The following is an 18,170-nucleotide window of genomic DNA, read 5'->3' on the forward strand; positions in this document are numbered from 1 at the left end:
GGACTATAATGCACAAAAATTTTCACTACGGAAAAGAGCTTTGTGATGACTCTCCAGAATTTTCCCTTTTTTGTTCCACAGAAATAACAGAAAATAGGTGTGGAGTAAATAATGATATATATATACTACATATTTTCGATGGACTGACTGAAATTTATGGTGCGTCTTTCACAGATGCTCCAGTAAAATCAAATTCAATGGCTTGTTAAGAAATGCATTTAAACCCATTATACAGAATTACATTTGATCATTGCTTGATGATACCCACTCTGTGAAAAGGGTTCAATTTAGAGTTTGGAACATTTGTAAATGTTTATTCTCATTGCTCCGAGACTCCAAAAAAAATGAAATCTCTTGAATCGAGTTGAACGAGGTTTACCATTCACTCATAATCACTATATTTAATACCACACTCTGTAACAGTGAAATATGGAGAGTAAATTTTGCAAAGAAAACCAGTTCCCTATTATTTATACAGCCTGCTTTTACAGCTGCTCCTCCGTTCATTCTCTCGCATCTAGATAAAGCGATCTTTCCCTACAACCTACATTATTAGCCAGCACATTTGCATCATGATGTCCAAAAAGAAATAATGACACTGTCAGCCGGTGCAAGGCTGGCAATAAAACAAACGGATTCCATTGCCTCCTGTTTTCCAAAGGATCAAGACCAGCCATGTCAAACAAGAGGGTATTGTGCCTTCGTTTCTGAAATGAGTTAAGCAAACCCAGTAATAGAAGAAGGTTTTGGATTCATTGGTAACGATATTGCTTTGTTGGTGTAGAATCTTACATTTCACAGCCTCTGCCCAACTGATGGTATAGATCTGTGGGACCGGCAAATTGATTGATGCATAGTTATTTGCATATAACTAAAAAACTGAAGCCCTCCCCCCACATAGAAAAATGGAACAGAGACAAGGGGAAGGTGTTATTAAAGAGATTTATTTTCTTCTGGAAATTCTCATTCAAGTATAGTCCGTCTGTCTGTAAACTGTAAACATGCCCACTTTTATCTGCAGTTAGCTGACAGCTGAATCTGTCTTACTTTACACTCTCGTGAATGAAAACCGTGTTTGAACGTGATCCTTTTGTGCGTATGAATCTTTAAATGAGCTCTGATCATTTCTTGGCTTTTTAATACCACAGCTTCAGAGTTTTGTGTTTAGCGATAGGAATGCATGAGTGGTAACAGCATTTGCCTTGATTAGAAATGTACAGCAATCGCGATTATGCTCCCTGTAAAATAATTCCCATCATATTCCAGAGTGGCTCGAAACACATGCTGCTTATTTCAATGCCAATGTGAATAGAAAACATTGAAAAGGTCTAAAGTGTTCTTCTCTCTGCACAATAAGACATGACCTTCACAGGAGAAGACTGAGAAAGCACTGCATCGCATCTGCGTTTGAATATTGATGTTTAGAGGTGATGGCTTGTCCCTGGGCAATGAGATGAGTAGGATATATACAAGCTCGCTGGTCAGACGGGCTTCGTCTCTTAATGAGAATGAGGCCCTCGCACATATAGGTCTTTTAAGTGCAAGTCAGGGGTCTCCCTCGCCCACCCCAAATTCATTTGAATATGGGATGCTGATTTATGACCTTATTTGGTCTGTCTTCTGTATGCAGATGCCCGATGCTTCTTTCGTTTCATGCATAATGAGATTCTCAGGGTCATCCCTCTGGAGTGTCACCGCACTTTAATGCAGCGCTCTTCGGGGGTGGGGGCTGCAGGAGTGGCGGGGCAGGGGGAGGTGCCCGCGAGTTGTGCCCGGAAAGAGGTGACAGCTGGGGTTGGCGAATCTGTGGTTTTCCCATGCAATTGGGCTACTGTTGCTGTGGGTTTTTTTTTTTCTGAGGTTTGAGGGGTTGACATATTACACAAATTACATTCAAATGCAAGTATTCTGGCAAAGTATTTTCAGGTAAAACCAGCAAAAGCTCATGGCAATTCATAACTGTATTTTATGTTTTGCAGAATTGGTGGCTAACTTCGTACATTTTCGTACAGTCTGCTTACATACAAATTCAACTGTTTCTGTTTCTTTTTTTTTTTTTTGAGGTCTGAGGATTTGACATATTACAGAAATTACATTGGAATGCAAGTATTTTGACCAACCAACAGAACATTTTCAAGTCTAAACCAACACAATCTCATGGCATTGTGCAACTACTTTACATTTTGCTGAATTGGTGGCCAGTTTAAATAATTCATACATTTTTGTATGATCTGCTTATGTCCCACTCATGGTTAGGTTGGACCTTCATGCTTTCTTTTTTTTTCCCGAAAAACAAAAAAATTTAATTTTCATACAAATCACATCGTACAAATTCATACAACATCAAACCTGTTTTTTTTCTTTCTTTTTTTGTTTCCGAGGTCTGAGGGTTTGACATATTATACATATTACGTTGTATAATTACGTTGAACTTCAAGTATTTTGACCAACCAACTGCCAATTTTCACGTCAAAACCAAAATTATCTCATGGCAGTTCTAAAGTATTTGACGTTTTGCGGAATTGGTGGCTAATTCATGTGATTTGTTTTCATACAATCTGTTTACGCCCACTGATGGTTAGGTTTAGGGTTAGACCTTCATGCTTACTTTTTTTTCTAAAAAATTGTACGTTTTTATGCAAATCACATTGTACACATTTATATGAAATCAACCCAGTTTTTCTGAAGTCTGAGGATTTGACATATTACACAAATTACATGCGAATGCAAGTATTTTCACCAACCAACAGTCAAATTTCAAGTCTAAACCAGCACAATCTCATGGCAATTCGTAACTATTTTACGTTTTGCAGAATTGGTGGTTAATTCACACAATTCATCTTAAACTAAGATCTTCTAGTGCCACACTGATGGTTAGGTCTCGGAGTCAGCCTTTATGTTTATTTAAAAAAACAAACAAAAAAACAAATGTATGTTTTCATACAAATCATATTGTACAAATTCATATGAAATCAACCATATATCTATTAGGGCTGTCAGTCGATTAAAATTTTTAATCTAATTAATTACATGACGCAATTAATCGCAAAATAAATTTGTTTGTGAAAATACCCACAAAAGATTATTTAAAGCTATTTTTGTGTTAAATGAGAAAGTAAAATTCATATGAAATCAACCATATATCTATTAGGGCTGTCAGTCGATTAAAATTTTTAATCTAATTAATTACATGACGCAATTAATCGCAAAATAAATTTGACTGTGAAAATACCCACAAAAGGTTATTTAAAGATATTTTTGTTAAATGAAAAAGTATCAAGTAGACATTACAAATTGTAGCTTTAGAAATATTTGATTTGATTCAACAAAATTTTTTTTTTCACATAAACATTTAGCCTACAACGGCCTAACGTAAACTATGGAACATAAAATAAGATAATTTGAGAAACATCTCAGTATTGTTTGTTCATACAATGAAAGTCATTGGTAACCAAAACAGCTTTGTACCAACAGTCTTTAAAATACCTTCCTTTATGTTCCACAAAAGACAGGTTTGAAACGACATGAGAGTGAGTAAATGATGACAGAATCAACATTTTTTGGGTGAACTATCCCTTTAATGATTTTATTATTATTATTGTTATTATTAATTAATTAAATTATACTCTAAATAAGAAACTAAATCTGCCAGCAAGTGGCAGTAAATGTCTTTATGAGTCATTCATTCATTCGATTCGTTCAAACGGCTGATTCATTCAGTAATGAAGTAAATGGCTCTCTTTATGAATGGAGCTTTGAATAATTGGTTCACACGATTCGTTCAAAACGCGGATTCATTCAGAAACTAAACACTGCTGTGTTGCTCGGAGACGCGCAACAATTCTGCTGTGGCTTTAAAGGTAATATATTCTTTGCAAAATTGAGCAAAAACACATAATATTGTGTTTAAAATATAACACAATATCAACTTCTTACTGAACTGTTGTATAAAATCGCATTTAAACTCGTGATATTTGGGTCAAAAACAGCACTCCTGTAATAGCCTACTGCTCTCCCGGCTCGTGTGATATCGATATTGTATGATATAAATATGAGACAAAAACACATAAGGGGCATTTTCTGCACCAATATCTTGAATTTTAGGAATAACTGCATTTATGGAGTTGTTGCCCTGCATCATATTTGTCAACACAAATTACATTTCAATACAAGTATTTTGACCAACTAACAGCCAATTTTGAAGTCAAAACCAACACAATCTCATGGCAATTCATAATTACTGTGTTTTACGTTTTACAGAATTTGTGGCTAATTGTTTTATTTTAAATTTTTCATACAATGTGCTTATGCCGCGCTGCTAGTTAGGTTTAAGGGTGAACCATCATGCTTACTTTCTTCAAAAAATTTACTTTTTTTGTATGAATCACATTCTACGAATTCATTCAAAATCACCATAAAATACTTACATTTTCTCATGAGATCAGGTTGGTCAAAATATGTATGATGGAAATTGTATTTTATAGAAATAGACAGGTGGGGCATTTTCTGCACCAATATCTTGAATTTTAGGAATAACTGCATTTATGGAGTTGTTGCCCTGCATCATATTTGTCAACAGTCAACTGTAAAAATAAAATAAAATAAAATAAAATAAAATAAAATAAAATAAAATAAAATAAAATAAAATAAAATAAAATAAAATAAAATAAAATAAAATAAAATAAAATAAAATAAAATAAAATAAAATAAAATAAAATAAAATAAAATAAAATAAAATAAAATAAAATAAAATAAAATAAAATAAAATAAAATAAAATAAAATAAAATAAAATAAAATAAAATAAATGTAAAGCATATCCAGCCTTAGTAAAAATTTATTGCTATTTGTTAGTTAAACTGAAAATTCTGCAATCATTTACTCACCACCATGTTGTTTAAAACCTGTATGCATTTTTTTTCTTTTACATACAATGAAGGGCAATGAGGTCCAATATGGTTTGACAAAACAATGACACTTTTCATCATTGGATAAGTGGACCTACAATGAAAGGATATGCATAATATGATATCTGTGGAATATGTTTTAGTATACTGGTTTTATTAGGCTGTCTGTGTCACACACACACACACACACACACACCTGGCAACCCTTGTCTCAGTGGTGGGCAGAGGACTCTCCACACCTCCCTTGCGTCCCGCTCCATGTTCACTTATTAACATCAGTCGCTCTCAGAGTATGAGCTTTATTACGATCTCCTGCTAATTATGCCTTTGGTCTGTGTGTGTGTTTAATAATTGCCTGCTCTGAGGGCATTCAACGGCAGTCCGTGCGGGACTGAAATTGATTTTTAAGACATTAACTGATTGCCGTGAGTACCCAGATAAGAGTGAATTTGAATAATTGTTATTCATGTCATCTTTATAGGGCTGTGACAGGAGGATACAGAAGATTCTCACTTACTTTTAATTCTTCCCATTATTTTCTTTCTTTTTTTTTCTGGCAATATTATTTACGTCTTTATATCACTTTATTCAGAGATTTATCTAGCATTTCAATTAAAAATAAATAAATAAATTACCTATTAAGGGGAAAGTCAACCATAATTAAAGCCTGATCCACTCACTGCACTGGAAAAGTAAGTATATCTGCAGACTAAATTAATCGTTACAAATATTTTTAGTGGTGCAGTGTAATTTATATTTTGATTTAAAAATAACATATTAGATGCTTAATAAATGAAAGAATTAGCTGTTCATTACTCTTAATTATTATTATCATTTATTTATTTATTATTATTATTTTTTGTCACATATGTCAGTCTTAGCACTTTTCATGAATGACTTAAGGAAATAGTTTACCTATTACTTTAAAAAACTATAAAAAATACATTAATTAATTAATGTGAAGTTTGTCAACAACAACAAATTAGCATTTGGTGCTAAACGATATTCTGTACAAAGTAACATATATTTAGGCTGAATCTTTATCTTGTTACCCATTCTGGCATAATTTGAAATCTTAAGGATTTCATGTTTATCTAATGTTTATTGATAGTAAATAACTATTAATGATACATCATAAATTCTCGGGGTGACCTCGCATAAAGTAAACGTAAAATAAAATGTTTTCCTCACACAGCATTAGCTTTTATAATATTATAATACTTTATAAAATCTAAAAGCTCCAGGCCATTTATTGTTATTGTGTGGAAAACAGCAACCGGGACATTCTTCAAAACTTCTCTTACATGACTTTGTAATAACATGAAGCTGAGTAAATGATGATTTTTTTGCTGAAATATTCTTTCAATTATTTGCCAGAAAAGAAGAAATATTTCAAGAGTTAAGACCTGTTTTGAACCTTATTCATTGAAAGTGCCTCCTTATAAATGTACAGTATATTCCTTTCGAAAATGAGTTAATAACTGCAAATATCTAAAGAAATGATTACACAGAATTTATACGAAAAGCGTAGGTTTTCCATCAAAGGTAGCTGAAGTAGCAGACGAAGATCACAAGGCGTATGGATCTTTGTTATGAGGGGCTATAAGTAAATCATTTTGAATGTTCCAATGATCTTGCTTGTATGTGGATCATTTGATGAAGGTTTGTAATAAAACGCTCTTGTTCTGCTGCAAATCTATTGCTTTAATTTAATCCAGTATGGCTTGCAGTGATTTTAAGGAATAGGACCAAATGATCATTTGTTTTTGTCAAAGTGATGAATCTTGTTACATATCAACATACTATCACATATGCGTCGTCCACTAACACAGTTAACAAAAACTTAAACCAGACAATTATACTCAGCTCCATTTATCAGATGGAGACCGTCAGGTAGTTAAAATATTAAACGTCAGAACGTCTAAGACTAGGTTCATCTACCCCATCAATATTTAAGGTCCCTTTTTATGCATGTGTGCTGAATTGTCCAATTTCATTAAGGTCATTTGTCAGCCCTCGGGCTGTGGTCTCAGAATGGGTAGACCCCTGAGATTAGCAGACCATATACCTGCACTCAGTCTCCCAGATTTGCCAATGTTGTGCTGACACACTTTAAAAATGCACTGAATATGGATTATTACATTTAGAAGCCCTTTATTTCCGCCTGGCTTGCATACAGGCAGAACACACGCACCGCCTGCGAATAATATCTCTATTTCGCCCTGTTCCGTTCTACGACCCCTGAATGTCCAAATGATGATTGGCTCAGCGTGAACGGGGCAGCCGGTGTTGTTGAGCTTGGCATTACATCGCAGTAATGTCCATTTGAACAGGCAAATTGCCACAGTGACTCATTTAAAACACAAAGTAGGTGCTAGGGGTCATTTAGTCTTCTGTCTGGAGAATAGCTATCATTTACTTGCACACAAAGACGAACACGTGCTAAAAAGGAAAACAGACTCATGAATTATGACTTGAGTTGGAATGATTTCCGTGAACCCCTTAAATGGGAGGTGAGAGTGATTTTTAAAAATATGGAACCAATTCAAGCACTTCCACACAGCAATCCCAGCGCGGCCTTTCCCTCGGCGTCACCTTCTCTTGTTTAGCGACGTCGCTGATTGGGTACAAATCGTAGACCACCTAATGCATTTGGAAAAGACAATGTATTCTGGCCAAGGCGTGTTTTTCCCCCGACCGATAATATGTCACCTTCATCAACATCGTCAACGTCTCCTTCAACCATACATCTGGACACCTGAAAGGCGTGACATTTTAACGGCTCTAATTCTCACGGTGCACGGCTCCATTTCCTGTTTGCGCTAAAGTGTCATTTTCATTCCGATCCTGAATGACCAATTTGTCTGTATATCGTACGCCATTTACATGGTCCCCCGTTTTTTTATATGCAAAACAGCACAAAGACCCGTAATTATTATTAAATGAAATTAAAATTCCAAATATGTAATTAATTTTCCGATCCTGAATGACCAATTTGTCTGTATATAGTACGCCATTTACATGGTCCCCCGTTTTTTTATATGCAAAACAGCACAAAAAAAAAACCGCTCTGCTTTGCATGCCGACGCAAGGCCATTTCCCTGAATCTAATTTGATACTTTTGAGAGGAAAAAGGCCTCAGAGGGACGCTGCCTCTTGTCCTTCCACGCGTTATGTGTCATCCTGATGACAAGTGTCTTTAATATGCATAAAGCAATTTCTATATTTCGTCCATTGACTTTTTGCATGTTGAACAGAATTGCATATGGGATGCCATGAGTAGAGTCAGTTATATTAAAACATCTCTTCTTTATGATTATTGCTTTTTGAGCTAAAATGGGCAGCGCTGGAAATGTATGTGTTTTCTTATAGTGTTATGTTGTTTTGTAGTTTGAGCTTGTGCACCAGGGAAGAGTGGGAAACAAGACAATAGAGCTAAAAGAAAAATCACAAATGTGGCATCTAGATAGATAGATAGATTGATTTACTGTTTTGTATTTACTGTACACTCATCTTTCTCTCTCTTTATTGCCATTTTACCATCTGTATCTGCTTTACTTGCAGATAATTAATTTCACGAGTGTTGTCTGCCTCCTCAGAGGTGCATCTTCCTTTGGTTTTTGTAGTTGATGTTTTTTGCTTTTAAAAATTGAACGAGAGTGGAATAGTAAGTTTATAATATGATTCATTCATTTTAGAAAGCTTAATGTCAGGGTCCAAAATAAAGTTGCCAGCTGAGCACTAAATAATAAAAGTTATTATATATATATATATAATAGCTAATATGATTCAAAAATATAAAGAAATGTTAAATGGAAGAAGTTTTACTTTTTCACTAAATTAAAAAAAGGACTTCAAATACATATAATCATAATCACATTTATTTACATGCATGAGTTAATAGAAATGTCTGTAAAATTAATGGATAATGTCCCGATAATGACCTGCCAGTACATTTGTTATTTTACAGATTTACTGATTACTTACAGTAAAATAATACACATCTACACATCTTTAACATACTAGTAACCCTAATAATTTTGAACAAAAAAAAAATCAAAACCCTCCCTAGCATGCATTACATGACCTCAGAACAAAAGACACGACCATTACAATAAAGACACGTATGAGAATGAGAAGAAGACGACACAGAAAAAGCTAGTCAGCCAGAGTCTAAAATGAAGACCTTTATTCAGATTACTGTAGAAATTGTTTATCAAAGTGACAGACGCCTGCCCTGGCTCGGATTGAAATGACGCTCTATCATGCAGTCCCTGACAGCAGGCGGACGCGCACCTCTGCCAAAAGGAACCCTGGAAATATTATTAATAGATGCTGACGACTTGATTTGCCACAATTGCAGGGTCTTCAGAAGGTTTGATTGCGGCCGGTGAAGACCTGTCCAAAGGGGAAGCTGTTATTCACTGTGAAACAGAAGCCTTACATGCACCCATCCCCATCTAAAAGGTTGCTTTATTTTCCACAGAACCAGTAGTTATCAGTATTTGGGAGTAGCTAACTTAAAGTAGCCATGCTGCTAATTTGACTACACTTTTCAGTAGCATCACAGTAGCTCATCTGTTTTCAAAATGCTCTACCTTTTCCAGCATGTTTTGTCGCACTCTACTGTATTTTTTAGCTTTACCGCTGAGCGAACTTCTAAACCAGAGGTCACCAAACTCGGTCCTGGAGGGCCGGTGTCCTGCAGAGTTTAGTTCCAACCCTAATCAAACACACCTGAACCAGCTAACAAGTTAGAGCTAAACTCTGCAGGACACCGGCCCTCCAGGACCGAGTTTGGTGACCGCTGTTCTAAACTGTGCAAAAAACTTACACACAGTTGCTTTAATTGCTGTTGTTTGTTATTATTTCCTACTATCATTTAGTTTACAGTCAAAAATCTTTTAGAGTAGCTGTTTTTTTCAAAAGGGTGACATGTATTTTAACTACGTAAAACTTACAGTCTAACAGGCTACATTCAAAGTGGCTTCCCAATCACTCGTAGCATGTTTTATTATCATTGTGGTGGGTTACAGCACGTTGTTGTTTGTTTGTGTGTGTGTGCGTGTGTGTGTGTGTGTGTGAGGACCAAATGTGTCCCTGGACCACAAAACCAGTCATAAGGGTCAATTTTTTTAAATTGAGATTTATACATCATCTGAAAGCTGAATAAATACGCTTTCCATTGATGTATGGTTTGTTAGGATAGGACAATATTTGGCCGAGATACAACTATTTGAAAATCTGGAATCTGATGGAGCAAAAAAAAATAAAAAATCAAAATACTGAGAAAATCGCCTTTAAAGTTGTCCAAATGAAGTTCTTAGCAATGCATATTACTAATCAAAAATTAAGCTTTGATATATTTACGGTAGGAAAAAAATATCTTCATGGAACATGATCTTTACTTAATATCCTAATGATTTTTGGCATAAAAGAAAAATCGATAATTTTGACCCATACAATGTTTTTTTTGGCTATTGCAACAAATATACCCAAGCGACTTAAGACTGTTTTGTGGTCCAGGGTGACAACATTTTTTTGGTCTCCATGATGAAACAAGCTTACAACTCATACAGAATGAACTCAACAACACTCTTGATAGAAGTTTAGTTCATTTAATTGAAATGAAAACGGCATTCAGAAAAGTATTACAGACAAGCTTTCAGCTACATAATGGCATAAATGCAGTTTTTGAAAGAGTGAAAAGACCTTCATCTTGACTAATATGGTCATGAAAAGCAGTTCTCTATTCTGCACAAACATCTTACCGTATTTCAAATAAAATGTAATTATTACTTCATGACCTTTGATAAAAGCTCGCATATAAATAGAAGCGTTCTTTTACAAAGCAGCTCACTGATAAGAGGTCAACTCAGAGGATTTGCAGAAGCGAGCGAACGCAAACTATTACAATCCAAAACCACTGTCTCAACGGCAATACCTCAACCCTCGTAATAACATCTGATCTGATTACACATGAGACCAGAGACTGACGGAGGTTCTCAAAGCATCTCGCTCTGAGGAGCACCTGGGCGTCTAACCACACACGTATCTCTGCCAACGTGTTGAGATGTTGTTAGATGTTACCCTCACACACTGATCTGTAACCTGTTGTGTGGTTTTGCCCGTAGTGGTTAAAGTCTGGATTTGGCTGGGGTGTTACTGTTCCCAGACCAGCGTTTAAGACAACTGGCTGTGGTTAGCGCTATGCAGGCACATAGTTTAACCTCACGCAGGAAGCGAGCTCACTTTATCTACCCGGCTGCCTGCGCCCTCCGCCACACAGCAGAGCGTGGGTGTGACACCTGCCTGTGTGTGGGGGGTGGTGGAAGAAGGTGAAAGAAGCTAGAAAATGAATGCGTAACAAGACCAATTGGGTGAAAATATAAATAGCAAAGAAAACTGGAAAGGAAATGCAGAAAAAAGGATATATTATGAAATTATAGATAACATAATTTCATGATATTTCAGAAAATGTTCATACGGAAGACATATGAAATTGCCACCTTGACATCTGGTACATATAGGCTGTCTTTATGAAAGAAGAGAATTTATGTATCTTTAAATCTGTGCTTCAGTGAGGAATGCTCCGTAAAGTAGTGTGAAAAAATATAAATTCACATCAAATGCATTTGCAATTTTGATGATATCAAAAGTAGTGCAAATATTTACCACAACAAGAAAAGTGCATTGACTTTACAGAATCAGGACAAACCCCAAGAGAACTGCAGGGTTTTGGGGGGGGGGGAATAGTTTTTATTTAAAATGCATTTGAAAATACTTTTGTCAAAGTGCTAAAAATAACTTCACATGCATAATAAAATAAAATACATATCAAGAAGAAAAAAAAAATCAGTGGGGAAAACATGATACATTAACAATAAATAATTAAAATTATAATCCGTAAAATATATTACAACAAAAAAAAATTGACTTAAAGCAAAAATCTCAAGTGAATATGTATTTAATTATTTTCTTATTTTATTTAACATTTAATTTTCATTACAAATTATAATGTAATAATTCAACTGAAAAAAAAAAACATTAATTCTAGAATTTCTCTGTATTTTTGCTTTAATAAAATCAGCACTCAAGCTGGTTAAACTGCAAAACCAATGATCATTTTATTCAACATGATTTAATAATGTTCCAGGAAGCATCTTCAATCTGAGCTTTTGTACACATAAGTTCACATGATGAAAATCAAATTTGCTTACAGTTTTTATTGATTTATTTATTTTTCAAAATTGTACAACTTTGAAAGAAAAACAAGACATGTGGTCTCTAGCTTTTGGACCTCTCTTTATAAAAGGGAAACGAAGCAGAAATAAGATTAAAATGAGTGTGATGTAAACCATATGGATAAGTGTCCTTAGTTCTTATATCCCCCGGTAATCGACTGCCTCTCATTGTTTCTACAGCCTCTAAATGCTCTATAGAAAACTCAACACTCTGACTGTGACAATAAATCTTTTGCTAATTTTTCAAAAGCCTTGGACTACAAGAATGTGGAAACTTCACAGCTCTGAGAGGCCAAGCGAGCAATGTGAGTGAGAATTGATTTGTTTGGGTTCGTCACATCCATCAGTCATCCTAGAAATGATGAGATGAGCATCACGGCACAACTGATGCCTTATGTGGTCTACAGCGCTTGGCAGACCTTGATGTACGTCAACACGAAAAGCAGAGTGCTTGAATTTCCTCTCTTGTTTTTGAGATATATGAGTGTAATACGCGTATTGAGTTAAGCGTGTGAACTAGGAGCCAGACCACATCAGAAGCGCTCTGCTGTGCAGGCAGACTGCGTGAAAGCATCTCTGACGCTCTGCCCATAGCCTGTTGATTCGATTGTAATAATTAATGGTCATTGTGATGACTTTGGGTTTCACATGTGGAATAGCATGACCTCCCTTAATGAGAGCTGAAAAATTTGGGATGCGTTTGCAAAAATTAACCATCTTTGATAATACATGTCAGATGTCTTGGAAAAGGTGTTAAAGTGTGATGAGAATGTTAAGGCCAGTTTATTGCCCCAATAAGCGCCAAAACCACCAAATTCCAAAAGTTGGATCATGGTGCTGTTCGGGAAGTGTGAATTTGACAGTTATATTTCCTAACGCTCTAAAGCCAACTTTGGTATGCTTGAAATGTTGGTTTTCATAGTTCATCCAAGTATAAAATTGTGCGATTATTGTGACTCACTTTAACGCTTAAAAAAGCACCTAAGATTTTCTGAAAAAATGCACAGCTCGCTGATCATTTTCCAAGTGCTCTGATTGGTTTTCATGAAAAACTATCCAATATTTAAGCAAATGTTTTTTTACAACCCAGGCTCATTGAAAATACGTGCTTGTTGCACTGATCACAATGTCCAGTGAGTGGCGGTAAAACGCACATTCAATACGTGACAGTGGCCATGTTTTTATTACGCTGGTAAAGGCGCGTATTACAGTGTTTTTATTATATTGGTTCAGGCACGTATTGCGGTGGTTCAGAATTCAAATGTCAAGGGAGAGTTGCTAAAAGGCTAATGCTCTATCGTGTTGGAAAATAACATACATCCTACACCAAACCCAACACTAAACCTACCCGATAGTGTTAATGAATGCAAAAGTGATCACTTTTGCATTCATTAACTTCCTTCTACGTGGGTTTGAGCTGTTTTGTCAAACAGTAGTTTCAAGTGATTCATACCAGAGTGCTTCACCTCACTAGTGCAACGCCGAATCGCGTGAGCTACCGAGCAAACCTACTGAGTTAGAAAACCCATAGATATGAAGCTGGATATGTGATGCTAATGTTCAAAAGTACCAACCCGATATTTAAGCAACTTCTACTGCTTCCCACTCCAGTCCAGTAGGTGGCAGTAATGTGCATTACAGTCACAATGTACTATCGTTGCATTGAAATCACACTTCTGGATATTCTTTTGTGTTTAGCAGAAGAAATGAAGTCATACAGGTTTACAGTAACATGAAGGTGAGTATAATACATATTATATATTCATAAGATCATATTCACATCAGTTTTTGCATTTAGAAATCTAGTTTTGTTCCTTACTTTTGATGTAGAATGACATATGATATTTTGTTCGTTCCTTTTGTTATGACAGCTATTTTCCCAAAAGGTGCTATGTTGACTATCCAGCTGTTGTACCATTTTCCAAGCACTATTATCTCTGGAGTCAACCAATCACAGCACCAGTTGGATGGTTTACCATTCTTAAGTCAGTGAAAATAAAAATACGCTGACTCATACATTTTTCCATTGTACAAGCCAACATTCGGTACTACTTTAATAGGTCTCCTACAAAAGGTAAGCAGTGAATTTGGGTTTAATCACCATGGCTGTAAGAAACAACTGTAAATTGTAATGTTCAGATGCAGTCATGATGACAATACTAATTTCAAGCACTGAAATGATTTATCACTTCTCGGCTAGCTTAGAAGCTCTGGGGTCCCTTCCCCCCTCATTCCCTCACACAGAGCAGGGTGCTGGGGTCGGACTTCGGCAGATCTACTTTGAAAACTAAGCCCTCATTTGGGCAGAGTGGATTCAGATGGCTTGGCCCCGGCTCAAAGGCGGCCTGCTCTCTGGGTCAGCTCATTACTTCAAGAGAAGCAAGGGGCTGATGCTCTCAAGTGTGGCGGCTTTCAATCACCGTCCGACAGCCCCAGTCGCTGGGTCATGACATTTGAGATACATGGGGCAAAGATGACACAGTTCTGTTGTGTTTAAGTCCTTATGTCAGTGGCTGGCCATCAAGCTATAAGTTTTGGCATTTTCTGTGATTTGGTCACAAATTGGTATCCCATTACTATATTCTAAAGCATTAGAAATACACATTCATTACAAATCTTTTTTTTTTTTTTTTAAATGTGTTAGATAAACCATAACATAAAAGTAACCTATCAACACAATAGATTTCTGTGTTTTGGGCACCCCTCACTCTCTTAAAATGCTGATTTCGTCCCACTTCAGAGGTCTTATACTATAAATTATACAAAAATATAATTACATAATCTGTCAATGTGACATTCAATTAATTGCAAACAAACAAAAACATCCTAATTTCAATTAGCAAAAACATTTTGCACAAAACCCAGTAACATCACTTGCATGATGTGAAATAATCTCATTCCATTTTTTTAATTTTTTAGGCAAATTGTGGCAATGGTTGCATTAATCTAACTCAATCATTCAACATTTATAAGTTTCTGCAATTAAGATTTTAACTCCTTCCCTGCCAGCAGTTTTTTTTTAAGTTGGCAGGCAGCGCCTGCATTTTATATAAATTTCACCAAATTTTCATGGCCCACAGAATATTTTGTTGTATGAATATCTAAACATACAATACTGTATATCAAAAGCAAAAAGCCTATGCTTTAAAAAAAAAATTATTCCAGTTTTATACATTCTTTCTTTATCAACACTTGAATGTGGGTAAATTGCATTAAAAAAAGCAAACATTTTTAAATAAAAAGCTGATACAGAACGATGATCAAAACATAGATGGAGTAGGTTGTTTCCATCAACACCCACAAAGCTTGCACAGTCCTATATCTCTTAAGTGGTTTTGACATTTAATTGTGTAATTTTAAATTACATGCTGTTGAATGTTTGATTATTGCATTAGCTTACATGTGTATAAGCAATGTTTCTGTGCTTGTTTCTGCTTCTTCTTTGCTTGTTTTTGGATCTGGAGAAGATGCGTAATAGCGGCCCTACCATTTAACAGTGAAAACATGGATTGCCAGAAAATTCCATTAATGGCGGGGAAGTGTTGTGTCATAAATGACAGAACATTCCATCAATGACAGGGAAAGAGTGAACTGATTACTTGAAATATTTCAACAAAGTGTGTTGTTGAATGTGCTGATTTTTCCATGCTACGATTTTGAGTAGGTTGAAAATCTACTCAGAAGTCCCTCTGACACAAAGAAATAAAACACAAATACAATTCAGCTGCTGCTGTAGTCCTGGAACTCATCTATCGTTTGCTTAGCCCTCATTCATGCAAAGCCAATTTTGGCACACTATTCTCCAATATAAGCACACTATAAGCACATTTATATTACATAGCCTCAATTTGGAACCAAGCCTCCAATAAACTACAGTATCCAAATGATAAACTATAGTATCTCTATCTCTATAACTATAGTATTCATGAAGTGTACTTGTACATCCACAAAACACTCAAACAGCCATTAAAAAGTTGATATATTTGATTCAAATATGTTTGGCTCTCGGATACAAAATCTCTGGTCTCTAATTTTCTCATTCATATAAACATAATTGGTTATGTTCTTAACATCTGCCGCCTGCAGGAATACATTTTGTGGCCTATAGTTGTGTAATTCAAATCAAGCAAAACACACCATTCCCTACCACGGTTTGGTGCCCACTCTTGCAACCCCTCAGTTGGTTAATGTGGGGTTTAATGACCACCAACTAAAGCGGATCAGTGAGCAGGACACGCAAACAACACCATGTCACACTCAGCTTGGACCTCTGGACACAGTCCTGCAGTGAGCCCAATTACCCCTTCAGACCACACACGTCTTGCCCCAAATGACTGAAAGCAGCCCTGTCTTTTATCTGATGTGGAGATCTTCCTATAGATTTATATCTGTGATTTTTACAGGCTAATCCAATTTTGTGCGCTATCATCCTCTGGTCTGGTGGCCACATGTGCAGTGGTGCTGGAGCGTGTGTTTAGAGGAATAACCTCAAGTCGATGGTACGATCTGATGGCCAGTGGCTGAACCAAAATATAAAACAGCAAAAGTAAATAATCTTAACAAAAGCTGCCACAGTTGCCTCAGAGAAAACTCCGGCATGTGAATAAACTTGGCTTTGTAGTCAATGTTGTAGAGACAATCTAGCATATTATCTAAAAGAAAGGAACGTGTCAAATGAGGCTAATTTCATCTAACGCATGCTTTTTGGGGACTGATCGTGACAGCAAATCTGTCGTGATACATTGCAGTACAATCCGCTACAACCGCCTGTGGTCATGTGGGATAACTGCGCAGATTATCGTGAAATCTTTTATCCGAGAAAGTGTGAGATTTTATGTCAGAGATAATGCATGCGGCGGTTTTCCTGATGAAATTATTAAGTCATAACATTGTAGAGATATTCAGACAGACGAAAGATAACAGGAAAAGTCTTTTTAGACATCACTTTATTGGAGCCACTGTGCCAGTAGCAATAGTCCAAGCTGAACACAATATCATTTGTGTGTATTTAAACCAGAGGCAATATTAGCATTTGTGTGACATTGTATATCTCTCTCATAACAAGTGAGTTTCTCAAGCTTTTTCTGCATGGTGTTTAACTGAGTTTTAGTTCAACACGTGGACAATTGCTGCCCTCAAGACATGTTGGAATGATTGTATTTATGAGTTGAGTGCATGGCACATGAATGGCACCACAATGTAGTAATTGCCAGAGGGAAACTTTGGATTTTATTTAACCCTCAACTTTTCATGTTTGGTGTGTGTCAGAATAATAGCAGAAATAAATTACCATTGGTTATAAGAAGATTTGGCTGGTTAGCACGGGTCATTTGCTACGTAGATGTTGAAACAGCACAATCTGGCAACAAAAAGGTATCTTTCTCATTTGATAACCAATTGTGTGTTCTAATAATAATAATAATAATTATTATTATTATTAATATAATTATTATATTATTTTGCAAACAACATATTAATGCACAAGCTCTGCGGACCCGGATACGGGTCCAAAACCACTTAAAAAATGTTTATGCTTCATTTGCAAAGCCTTCCTTATATGGTATCAGCCCATATATGGTATCATTTGAAAGCTCAGAGTCTCGTCTTTACAAATAATACCATTATTTTTAAAATTTTTTGCTTTTATGATAAATAAAGCAGTAAAATGAAGCTTAGAAATGTGTTCGTCCCACAAACGAATTTCCGCCTAATGATTGCGAATAATTTTTATGAAGAATGTGTGTTTTTTATATTTTTCACAAAACAGTCAAGTCATATATCACAAGAAAGCTCTCATTCTCAGGAATTTGACTATGTAATTTATTTCATTGTGCGACAATCACAGATCGAATGATCTTCAATAGAATCGCAATGTGAAATTTGATACCTCTGAGGAAACATTCAGATGCGTCACATTCCTACTCGCACCATTGCTTCAGTCAGCCGCAAACAGCCAAAAACGCTATATTATCTTTTAGATTAGAATCTCTTCTTTCAAACAAGACCATTTTCACGTTTCTG

Source organism: Sinocyclocheilus rhinocerous, unplaced genomic scaffold (assembly GCF_001515625.1).
Source record: "Sinocyclocheilus rhinocerous isolate Xijiao unplaced genomic scaffold, SAMN03320098_v1.1 scaffold2752, whole genome shotgun sequence".
Lineage (NCBI taxonomy): Eukaryota > Metazoa > Chordata > Actinopteri > Cypriniformes > Cyprinidae > Sinocyclocheilus > Sinocyclocheilus rhinocerous.